This window comes from Bombina bombina, chromosome 4 (assembly GCF_027579735.1).
Source record: "Bombina bombina isolate aBomBom1 chromosome 4, aBomBom1.pri, whole genome shotgun sequence".
Classification (NCBI taxonomy): domain Eukaryota; kingdom Metazoa; phylum Chordata; class Amphibia; order Anura; family Bombinatoridae; genus Bombina; species Bombina bombina.
In genome coordinates, this window is record NC_069502.1 from 853637423 (window position 1) to 853650311 (window position 12889).

Consider the following 12889-nt stretch of genomic DNA (forward strand, 5'->3'; position numbering starts at 1 on the left):
AGGTACTTGTTCAGGTCCAGGGATCCTCAGGCAGAGTCGGTGGATGCATTAGCAGTTCCTTGGTTTTACCAACCTGCTTATATCTTAGTTCTTCTTCCAAAAGTGATCTCCAAGATCATCATGGAACAATCGTTTGGGTTTCTGGTAGTACCAGCATGGCCTCACAGGTTATGGTATGCGGATCTTGTCCGGATGTCCAGTTGCCAACCTTGGCCACTTCCTTTAAGACCAGACCTTCTGTCTCGAGGACCATTTTTTCCATCAGGATCTCAAATCGTTAAATTTGAAGGTATGGAAATTGATTGGTTAATCATAGAGGTTTCTCTGACTCAGTTATTGATACTATGTTACAGGCTTGTAAATCTGTTTCTAGGAAGATTTATTATCAAGTTTGGAAGACTTATATTTCATGGTGTTCTTCTCATAAATTCTCGTGGCATTCTTTTAGAATTCCTAGAATTTTACAGTTTCTTTAGGATGTTTTGGATAAAGGTTTGTCTGCAAGTTCCTTGAAGGGACAAATCTCTGCTCTTTCTGTTTTATTTCACAGAAAGATTGCTAAGCTTCCTGATATTCACTGTTTTGTGCAGGCTTTGGTCCGTACCAAGCCTGTCATTAAATCAATCTCTCCTCCTTGGAGTCTTAATTTGGTTCTGAAGGCTTTACAGGCTCCTCCTTTTGAGCCTATGCATTCTTTGGATATTAAACTTCTTTCTTGGAAAGTGTTATTCCTTTTGGCTATCTCTTCTGCTAGAAGAGTTTCCGAATTATCTGCTCTTTCTTGTGAGTCTCCTTTTCCGATTTTCCATCAGGATAAGGCAGTTTTGCGGACTTCATTTAAATTTTTACCTAAAGTTGTGAATTCTAACAACATTAAAAGGATAAGGACGCAAAGAGGGAACAACAATTTCCCTAAGAATTCTTTGGAGAGATCCTTACATTCTCTGGATGTTGTAAGAGCTTTGAAATACTATATTGAAGCTAATAAATATTTCAGGAAGACTTCTCGTCTATTCGTTGTCTTTTTTGGTACTAGGAAAGGTCAGAAAGCTTCTGCCATTTCCTTGGCATCCAGGTTAAAACTTTTGATTCATCAGGCTTATTTGGAGTTGGGTCAGGCCCCATCTCAGAGAATCACAGCTCATTCTACTAGATCAGTTTCCACTTTGAAAGCTTTTAAGAATGAAGCTTCAGTTGATCAGATTTGCAAAGCAGCAACTTGGTCTTCTTTGCATACATTTACTAAATTCTACCATTTTGACATATTTGCCTCTTCGGAAGCAGTTTTTGGTAGAAAAGTTCTAAAGGCAGCTGTTTCAGTTTGATTCCTCTGCTTATGTTTTTAAGTTTTTTTTTTTGTTTTCAATTATGAGAAAAACTTATTTTTTTGGATGTGGATTTAATTTTTTTAGCGGAAAATGACTGTTTTTATCCCTCCCTCTCTAGTGACTCTTCTGTGGAGTACCACATCTTGGGTGTTACTGTCCCATACGTCACTAGCTCATGGACTCTTGCCAATTACATGAAAGAAAACATAATTTATGTAAGAACTTACCTGATAAATTAATTTCTTTCATATTGGCAAGAGCCTGAGGCCCACCCTTTTTATGGTGGTTATGTTTTTTTTTTTTATAAAGCACAATTATTTCCAAATTCCTTTGTTGATGCTTTTTACTGCTTTCTTTTGCACCCCACGTCTTGACTATTCATTAAACTGAATTGTGGGTGTGGTGAGGAGTGTATTTATAGGCATTTTGAGATTGTATATCCCATATGTCACTAGCTCATGGACTCTTGCCAATATGAAAGAAATGAATTTATCAGGTAAGTTCTTACATAAATTGTTTTCTTCACTCAAGTTCATGTCAGGAGCGATGCTACAAGACTGTCACACTTGAGAGGCTGCGTTTCTGTTCCACAGCCTGGAAGGGAGATTCCACAGTGTGAGGGAGATTATTGAAAAGGAAGAATTAATCAAATATAATACTTTGATTTTATGCTGCCTTAGATGGAGATTTACTGGGCTCATAGACTGTTGTTGTGTGTTAACAAAACACACAGGTTTTTACTTTCACTTTGAACGCTGCACAGCTTGTAGCTTTTTCTCATAGCAGCGTTGGCCATGTCTTGCGCACCACGTGACCGGGTTTGGTCACACTTTCGTTTTCCCTTTCCTGGCTGAGTTAGCTGTTGGAAAAGACGTTTGTTTCTCTGTTTGCCTGGGTCTAGGAGGTGGTGAATGCCCCAGTCATTGGGAGTATAAAGGTGCCGTTTTGTGAGAAATAAAAAGTTAATTTATTCTGTGTCCTACTGTTATTAGCACAAGCTATGGAGGATTCTGATATGCTTGAGGGTACTCAACTATGTTCCATATGCATCAACAAACTTATATGTCTAAGAAGGTTAACCCCTTTAGTACTACTGAGCCGTCCACCTCTGAGGTCCTGTGAGGTGCATACCCATCAGTTATCTCATTACACACAGTTTCCTGTAACACGCCTGATCCTCTGTCTGGAGGGAGCCTTTTGCCATTAGACTTTACCACACAGTTATAGATGGCGGTGTCTGAGGCCCTTAGTGCTTTACCTCACCCTGCCAAGTGCAAGCGAAAGGTGAAACATAGCTCTCCGGTGCAGGGGTCATCCAGTGATTTATAATATTTGTCTGTTTATCAAGTATCCAAAGATGGGTCACACTCTGAGTCTTCAGAGGGTGAAATTTCTGAATCGGAGTCTGATACCTCTAGGCCTCCAGCTGCGGAGGAGCCAGCCTTTAGATTTAAGATTGAACACTTACGTTTTCTTCTAAAGGAGGTTCTGTCGACATTAGAGGTTCCAGAGTCCAAGTTGCCTGATGAACCTTTAATCTTTAAATTAGACAGTGTACGAGGACAGGGTAGTGCCGTTAACTTTTCCTGTACCTGTAAAAATAGCGGACATTATTAAGAACGAGTGGGATAGAATTGGATCTTGCTTTTCCCCTTTGCCTTTAAAAAATTATTCCCGGTCCCGGACTCTCAGCTGGAGTTGTGGGGTTCCGTCCCTAAGGTGGGTGGTGCTGTCTCCATGCTAGCCAGGCATACTACTATCCCTCTTGAGGATAGCTTGTCATTCAGAGAGCCGATGGATAAGAAAATGGAAGGTCTTCTCAGAAAAATGTTTTAGCATACGGGGTACTTGTTTCAACCAGCAGCGGCTGTTGCCTCATTTACTGGAGCTGCGGCCTACTGGTGAGACTCCTTAGTGGATTCGATCGAGGCGGAGGGTCTCCTCGACGTTATCCAAGAAAGAATTAAAGCTTTGATAATTGCTAATTCTTTGATCTGTGATGCAAATATGCAGATTCGCCTGAATGCTAAGATTTCTGGTTTCTCAGTACAGACCCGTAGAGCGCTCTGGCTGAAGTCTTGGTCTGCGGACATGACTTCTAAGTCTAAGGGAAATATTTTATTTGGTCCAGGCCTGGAGTCCATTATCTCCACGGTTACAGGGGGCAAGGGTGCCTTCCTACCGCAGAATAAAAAGAAGAAGTCTAAGGGACAAGGATCTAATTTTCTTTCTGAAAAGTCCCAACGTCAGCCATCCTCCTCTAAGCCTGAGCAAACCAAGAGCACTTGGAAGCTGGCTCAATCCCTGAATAAATACAAGCAGAACAAGAAGCCCGCCAAGTCGGCATGAAAGGGCGGCCCCTGATCCGGCGTTGGATTGTGTAGGGGGCTGTTTTCAGACACTTAGATCAGGGACATACAAGATCCATGGGTCCTGGAGGTCATAGCTCAGGGATACAAGATAGGTTTCAAATCTCATTCGCCCAAGGGCAGATTTCTCCTCTCAAGCCTGTCTTCAAGACCAGAAAAGAGGGAAGCATTTATTTGGTGCGTGCAGGAACTGTCCTCCTTAGGGATCATTGTCTCGGTTCCTATCGCAGAAAAAGGTTTGGGATACTATTCAAACCTATCCATGGTCCCAAAGAAGGAGGGAACTTTACACCCGATTCTGGACCTAAAGTGCTTAAACAAGTTTCTAAATGTGCCCTCGTTCAAGATGGAGACAATAAGGTCCATCCTTCCTCTAGTTCAGGAAGGACAGTTCATGACCACTATAGATCTGAAGGATGCCTACCTTCACATTCCAATCCACAAGGACCAGTTCCTAAGATTTGCGTTCCTGGATCAGCACTTCCAGTTCATTGCACTTCTGTTTGGTCTAGCTACTGCTCCAAGAATCGTTACAAAGGTTCTAGGGGCTCTCCTGGTATAGCCTGAGGAAACAGCCCTTTTAGAGGCTGAAAAACGCGTTGCTTTGTTTTTAATAAATTTATGCTTTTTAATACACTTGCTGCTTCCATTTTGGAGTTTTCTTTTCATCATCTTTTGGACCTATTTCATGTGGCTGGTGAACGGATGCTGTCTACACTGAGTATAGTCTGCTGGGCGGCTGAGAAGTTCCAGCTTGCCTTGATTGCACCTGTGAATTCTGCATGTCTAAACTGTATGGGCTATGGATATTGTCTTATGTCACTCACAGGAACAAGAATTCTGGTTGCTGCTCGCTGGTTTCTATCTGAGTGTTTCCCTTGTGGGCATACAGTGAGCTGGACCACTGCTAATTGATTCAGCCTGTGTCATTTGCATCTTTGGGTGCTCTATTTTTGTGAGTATAATTGTACTTCACATTGGTTTATCATTGTGCAGACGTTACTAGGCCATATTGGCGCCTCTGTGTCTCCTTTTTCCCAGATCATTCAGATCTGTCTCAACAGATTTCCCTGGACAGCCGGTCGAGAGAATCGCTCTCTTGGTGGCTCTGTCCAGATCTGTCCCGAGTGATATCCTTTCTAAGATTATCCTGGGAGATTGTGACTATAGACGCGAATCTATCAAAATGGTGAGCTGTTTGGGGTACCAAGAAGGCTCAGGGCCTGTGTTCTCAGGAAGAAAGCTCCCTCCCAATCAATATTCTGGAACTTCGAGCAATCTACAATGTTATGAAGGCTTGGCCTCTTCTGTGTTTGTCCCAGATTCCAATCAGAGATATAACCTCGGTGGCTTACATCAACCATCAGGGGGGAACGAGAAGCTCCCTAGCAATGAGGGAAGTATCTCGGATTCTGGAGTTGGCGAAGGCCCACAACTAATCGCTGTCAGTGATCCACATTCCGGGTGTGGACAACTAGGAAGCAGATTTTCTCATCAGACAATCCTTTCATCCGGGGAATGGTCTCTCCATCCCGAGGTGTTTGCGGAGATATGCAAAATGTGGGGGATGCCGGAGATAGATCTCATGGCGTCTCATCTCAATACCAAGCTACCCAGATATGGGTCGAGGTCCAGGGATCCTCAGGCGGAGCTAATAGATGCATTAGCAGTGCCTTGGAGGTTTAGTCTAATCTACCTTTTTCTGCCATCACCACTCCTTCCTCGGGTAGTGGCCTGCATCAAGCAGGAGTAGGCGTCAGTAATACTGATTGCTGCATCGTGGCCCCGAAGGATGTGGTTCGCAGATCTAGTGAACATGTAATCTTCTCCTCCATGGAGGTTACCTTGTTGCAGAGATCTGCTGGAACAAGGTCCTTTTTTTTAAAAAAATAATAATTTTTATTGAGGTTCAAATCAAGGCATACAAGCAGTATTTGTCAATAAGTGATAAAGACAGAAACATAAATTTACAGTGTACAACCAGGATAAACAGAAAAGTGCATCATTGTCAGGATTTATATGTTACAATTCTGCTGTACTTCCCCTTTAACTCTGTGATCATGTGACTATCCACATCTATTTAAGAAACATTCACCCTCCATTACCTGCTTGGTATTTTGATTCCTAAAGGATATTACTTGAGCTAGTACTAAGCTCTCTAAAGTTCTTACTTAACAATTCTAACATTCTATTGAGTTTTACAGGGAGAGATTCACAGCATCAAGTTTCCGTTCACTGCCTTTGCACAGCTGCTTTCTCTCACTCCCTGAATCTCGGCGTCTGACGTCACGCCCTGCTGCTTCTCCAGAGCTTCAAACACAGAGATCCCGCTCCTGTGTGTTTTCAGCTTGCTACATCTAAAGCAAAGACAGGATTCTCTCTGCTCACAGAACTGACTGCCATCCTCTGCATCACTGATCAGGAGATTTACAATACAGATTACGGTACAAATAATCCTAATTACAATAACGTCTACACTGCTTTGTATTGCAATACCTTAACCCTTTCTACAAATACCGGTTCCCTGTTCTCAACTATCAGTACTGCAACTATTCTTATGCATATGCCTTTCCTCAATATATAACTCTTTTTTTTTTATTCTGGATATTATGTGAAGTCTTAGGTAATATAAAACCTATATATTTAGCTATAGTTATAACTCTCTATAGTAGGTTCAAGTAAAATATTATTACTCTGTGCACTAACGTCTAAATATACTTTTGTGAATTAATAATTAGAATTCTTTACCATATGTAATTGAATTCTCTTTTCTTTAATTATCTTTATTACTAAGATTATCCTAATATACTCTTAATGACCCCACCATAGGTCACCCTCAGTCAATGAGCAAAACAATGGGTGTTAATAACAATCTGTACACCCACGGTCTGGTGTGAGACTGAGTGGTGAGTCTAAACAGGATTATCTTTAAAATATATAGTAGGGTATTAAATTAGTTATCCTTACATAATATATAAGGATAACTAATTTAATACCCTACTATATATTTTAAAGATAATCCTGTTTAGACTCACCACTCAGTCTCACACCAGACCGTGGGTGTACAGATTGTTATTAACACCCATTGTTTTGCTCATTGACTGAGGGTGACCTATGATGGGGTCATTAAGAGTATATTAGGATAATCTTAGTAATAAAGATAAATAAAAGAAAAGAGAATTCAATTACATATGGTAAAGAATTCTAATTATTAATTCACAAAAGTATATTTAGACGTTAGTGCACAGAGTAATAATATTTTACTTGAACCTACTATAGAGAGTTATAACAATAGCTAAATATATAGGTTTTATATTACCTAAGACTTCACATAATATCCAGAATAAAAAATAGAGTTATATATTGAAGAAAGGCATATGCATAAGAATAGTTGCAGTACTGATAGTTGAGAACAGGGAACCGGTATTTGTAGAAAGGGTTAAGGTATTGCAATACAAAGCAGTGTAGACGTTATTGTAATTAGGATTATTTGTACCGTAATCTGTATTGTAAATCTCCTGATCAGTGATGCAGAGGATGGCAGTCAGTTCTGTGAGCAGAGAGAATCCTGTCTTTGCTTTAGATGTAGCAAGCTGAAAACACACAGGAGCGGGATCTCTGTGTTTGAAGCTCTGGAGAAGCAGCAGGGCGTGACGTCAGACGCCGAGATTCAGGGAGTGAGAGAAAGCAGCTGTGCAAAGGCAGTGAACGGAAACTTGATGCTGTGAATCTCTCCCTGTAAAACTCAATAGAATGTTAGAATTGTTAAGTAAGAACTTTAGAGAGCTTAGTACTAGCTCAAGTAATATCCTTTAGGAATCAAAATACCAAGCAGGTAATGGAGGGTGAATGTTTCTTAAATAGATGTGGATAGTCACATGATCACAGAGTTAAAGGGGAAGTACAGCAGAATTGTAACATATAAATCCTGACAATCATATATTCATATGACAAATTACACATGTACTACAATAGATAATTGCCTAATAGACTATATACCCTCTAGGTGACACATGAGGCCACTCTTGGACCTCTCAATATTGTGGTGAATGCAAAATAATAGTGGGTAATCTCAGATAAGAGGAGACCACTCTTGGGTCTCAGATAGTGAACCTCGTTTAATTTTTATGTAACCTATCTATGGTTCAAACATATAATATAGATTATAACTATGTAGGAATGGACTATCTTTGAAAGTTAAACATTATCTGGCGAGTACTGAGTACTTTTACAAGATAGAATATCATATTAGGTGAGAGATGGCATTGAATATTAGGAAGTATGTGATCAAAAATGATAACAGAAAATAGCTAGCGCCTCTCCAGGTATAATATCCCTGTTGTATGAAATTAGCTCTGAGCCTAAATCTTACTGGGTAGTTTTGGAGGGGTAAATAAAGTCTATACCACAAGCTTAAATTAGGTTGGCTGGAGATACTAAAATATTCAAAAAAAGTGGGCAAATGTTAAGACCCATGTAACACTTGCAGGCCCACTTATCAAGCTCCGTATGGAGCTTGAAGGGCCGTGTTTCTGGCGAGTCTTCAGACTCGCCAGAAACACAACTTATGAAGCAGCGGTCTAACGACCGCTGCTCCATAACCCTGTCCGCCTGCTCTGAACAGGCGGACAGGAATCGCCAGACATCAACCCGATCGAATACGATCGGGTTGATTGACAGCTCCCTGCTGGCGGCCGATTGGCCGCGAGTCAGCAGGGGGCGGCGTTGCACCAGCAGCTCTTGTGAGCTGCTGGTGCAATGTTAAATGCGGAGAGCGTATTGCTCTCCGCATTTAGCGAGGTCTTGCGGACCTGATCCGCAGTGTCGGATCAGGTCCGCAAGCCCTTTGATAAATGGGCCTGCATGTATGAATGACTGAAACACAAACACCCTAAAAGGAAAGGGAGAAACCATCACAGGACTTTAAAACAAGAACCTGTGAGTAGGAAGCAATATTCTGCTAGTTGCTTGCAAATAATAGTAAATTACAGTATAGACAAAGGAAGTATTACTCTCCTGTCCTTGTATAATGAATGGGCTGTGCTGTTTCGGCCGCAAACAGCAAATCCCCAATCTCTTGTTGCTATAAGAAGATAACAGTTAACTACTTCTTGCATGTTCTAGTTGCCTCCCATATACCTAGTAGCTACCCCGTAATAACAGGCGCAATAAATTTCGCAGTATGCTAGGGTATGAGATATCATGGGTCTTAAACTTAATGCTCAAACAACCAGGACTCACAGTTTACGCTTATGAGTGTGGCAATAATAGCTAGTGAGATGTATCAGCAGGCTGAGTGTCAAACATCTTAATTGTTAGGTTTCCCTCTTGCCCCCTCCCATAGGGTTCAAACTAAATATTCTCATCTATCAGGGATAAAGCAGGTTTGAGGTTATTAGCACAAACACATTTAATACAGCCCATCATACCAGTTTTGAAGACTAACATTATACATTATATAAAAACTTTTAGTACATATTGAAGAACCAAACTGCATGTACAGTGCAAAATCAAACATTAGAAAACATTGTATATACCGTGCAGGGTTACCCAAATAATGGCTTAACACATGAATGCAGTTGGAGCAGGGACTCCAAAAGGTGCCCCTCCTATGTCCCTGTACACTTATGAATCATATGCTATGTATATTCAAAAATGTTGTTAAGATAAGTTAAAAGCTATGTTAATATATAAAAGAAAAATAAGATCCAGAACTGGTTATTGAACTAGCATGTGAGGACTACATCAGAGAAGCATCCTTTTCCAGCATAAATAAAAAGAGACCTTTAAGATGTAATGGCAGACTTACAAGTGCTGAGCCTAGATGGTAAGTAGCTTATGGTGGCTAAAAGAATAATATTTCTTTCATGTAATTAGCAAGAGTCCATGAGCTAGTGACGTATGGGATATACATTCCTACCAGGAGGGGCAAAGTTTCCCAAACCTTAAAATGCCTATAAATACACCCCTCACCACACCCACAATTCAGTTTTACAAACTTTGCCTCCTATGGAGGTGGTGAAGTAAGTTTGTGCTAGATTCTACGTTGATATGCGCTCCGCAGCAGGTTGGAGCCCGGTTTTCCTCTCAGCGTGCAGTGAATGTCAGAGGGATGTGAGGAGAGTATTGCCTATTTGAATGCAATGATCTCCTTCTACGGGGTCTATTTCATAGGTTCTCTGTTATCGGTCGTAGAGATTCATCTCTTACCTCCCTTTTCAGATCGACGATATACTCTTATATATATATACCATTACCTCTGCTGATTTTCGTTTCAGTACTGGTTTGGCTTTCTACAACATGTAGATGAGTGTCCTGGGGTAAGTAAGTAAGCTTATTTTCTGTGACACTCTAAGCTATGGTTAGGCACTTTTTTATAAAGTTCTAAATATATGTATTCAAACATTTATTTGCCTTGACTCAGGATGTTCAACATTCCTTATTTTCAGACAGTCAGTTTCATACTTGGGATAATGCATTTGAATCAATCATTTTTTCTTACCTTAAAAAATTTGACTTTTTCCCTGTGGGCTGTTAGGCTCGCGGGGGCTGAAAATGCTTAATTTTATTGCGTCATTCTTGGCGCGGACTTTTTTGGCGCAAAATTTTTTTTCTGTTTCCGGCGTCATACGTGTCGCCGGAAGTTGCGTCATTTTTTGACGTTTTTTTGCGTCAAAAGTGTCGGCGTTCCGGATGTGGCGTCATTTTTGGCGCCAAAAGCATTTAGGCGCCAAATAATGTGGATTTGGTTCTGGGGGCTCTTCAAGCTCCTCCTTTTGAACCCATGTATTCTTTGGTCATTAAATTACTTTCTTGGAAAGTTTTGTTTCTTTTGGCCATCTCTTCTACCAGAAGAGTCTCTGAATTATCTACTCTTTCTTGTGAGTCTCCTTTTCTGATTTTTCATCAGGATAAGGCGGTGCCGCAAACTTCTTTTGAATTTTTTACCTAAGGTTGTGAATTCTAACAACATTAGTAGAGAAATTGTGGTTCCTTCATTGTGTCCTAATCCTATGAATTCTAAGGAGAAATCATTGCATTCTTGGATGCTGTTAGAGCTTTGTATTATTATGTTGAAGCTACTAAGTCTTTCTGAAAGACTTCTAGTCTATTTGTCATCTTTTCCGGTTCTAGAAAAGGCCAGAAAGCTTCTGCCATTTCTTTGGCATCTTGGTTGAAATCTTTATTTCATCATGCCTATGTCGAGTCGGGTAAAATTCCGCCTTGAAGGATTACAGCTCATTCTACTAGGTCAGTTTCTACTTCCTGGGCGTTTAGGAATGAAGCTTCGGTTGATCAGATTTGCAAAGCAGCAACTTGGTCCTCTTTGCATACTTTTACTAAATTCTACCATTTTGGTGTGTTTTCTTCTTCTGAAGCAGTTTTTGGTAGAAAAGTACTTCAGGCAGTGGTTTCAGTTTGAATCTTCTGTTTATGTTTTTCATTAAACTTTATTTTGGGTGTGGATTATTTTCAGCAGGAATTGGCTGTCTTTATTTTATCCCTCCCTCTCTAGTGACTCTTGCGTGGAAAGATCCACATCTTGGGTAGTCATTATCCCATACGTCACTAGCTCATGGACTCTTGCTAATTACATGAAAGAAAACATAATTTATGTAAGAACTTACCTGATAAATTCATTTCTTTCATATTAGCAAGAGTCCATGAGGCCCGCCCTTTTTTGTGGTGGTTATGATTTTTTTGTATAAAGCACAATTATTCCAATTCCTTATTTTATATGCTTTCGCACTTTTTTCTTATCACCCCACTTCTTGGCTATTCGTTAAACTGAATTGTGGGTGTGGTGAGGGGTGTATTTATAGGCATTTTAAGGTTTGGGAAACTTTGCCCCTCCTGGTAGGAATGTATATCCCATACGTCACTAGCTCATGGACTCTTGCTAATATGAAAGAAATGAATTTATCAGGTAAGTTCTTACATAAATTATGTTTTTCTCAATGCACAAATAAATATTTGCATTATAATTGCCATAGTTCTATCTGTTATGTCGTTATAGCCATCTAGTGGTGAAAATGTGAATTACACTCAATTATGAATCCAACTCAAAAACGCAACCTATGTGAAATATAAAAACCCTGTGTTTGTACTGTATAATGTCTCAAATCTAAACATCGTTATAGTAGTAGGGTCCTAACGCCACAAGCTGTATGCAAATGAGCTATTTGTCAACAAAACAAAAACCCTTTTATTACACAGAATATAAGAGTTGTCAGACTAGGTATGGATACCAAGTGCGCTTATAGCTTAGTTTTTTTTTTTTTTCATGGTACAAATAAAAGGGTTTTATTTCCTATTTTATGAAAGTAGTTCTAGCACTTGTTTTGACTTTACTATCGTAATTATGATACAAATTGCAAGTTCAAAAGCAAAGGAACTGTTTTCTGCACTGCACCAATACTAGACAGACTCCGATAAACTGCTTTTTGCATTTCGTTAAAATATCAAATGAAAAAATTAAACTATACACGGTTTTGTATTGTAAACACAAAGAACTGACTAGCTCAGATCTATGACAGCTCTAAAATGAACATCTTTACACAAAATGGCAAATACAACCAAACTGTAAACTTTATGGGCACGGGTTATCTTTAGCTGCATATTATATTTAAAGGTGAAGGGTTCCAAAATCAGTAGCTTGTACCCTTGCAAAGTTAGCACAATATTTGTGAAATATCTTTGTCTCTGGCACGAAATGAGACAATGAATCGTCTCTAAGCTGGTTGTTCAGTTTAAAAACTTTGTTCTGAGATGGACACAGCTGGATTTAGCTTCTCTTTCTAACCCCCAGGGAGAGCGTTAAGGAGCAGGGTGTAAACAAAGTATAACGATGGGAAGTGTGAATAAGTAAAGTTAGATAGAGATAAATGAAAGAGAAAACCAGACTGCTGCTCCGTCGTGCTAAGCATCCACTAGACAGATGTTCCAGTGCTGGACTCATCTGCAATAAGCACAGGTCACCGCTGCCTACATCCAGCTACACCAAAAAAATTTTTTTTTTAAAAAAGTTTTGTATTTTGTTACATGAGATGCTGCTTGAAATAAAATGGGCACTTTAGTACAAACAATAAAAAAAACAGTCCTTCTATAAAAGATATCTCCAGTGCACAGACTCGTTACGCATCAAAAATACAGCTCTGTATCTTGTCCATCCACTGCTGCGCACTCTGGGCA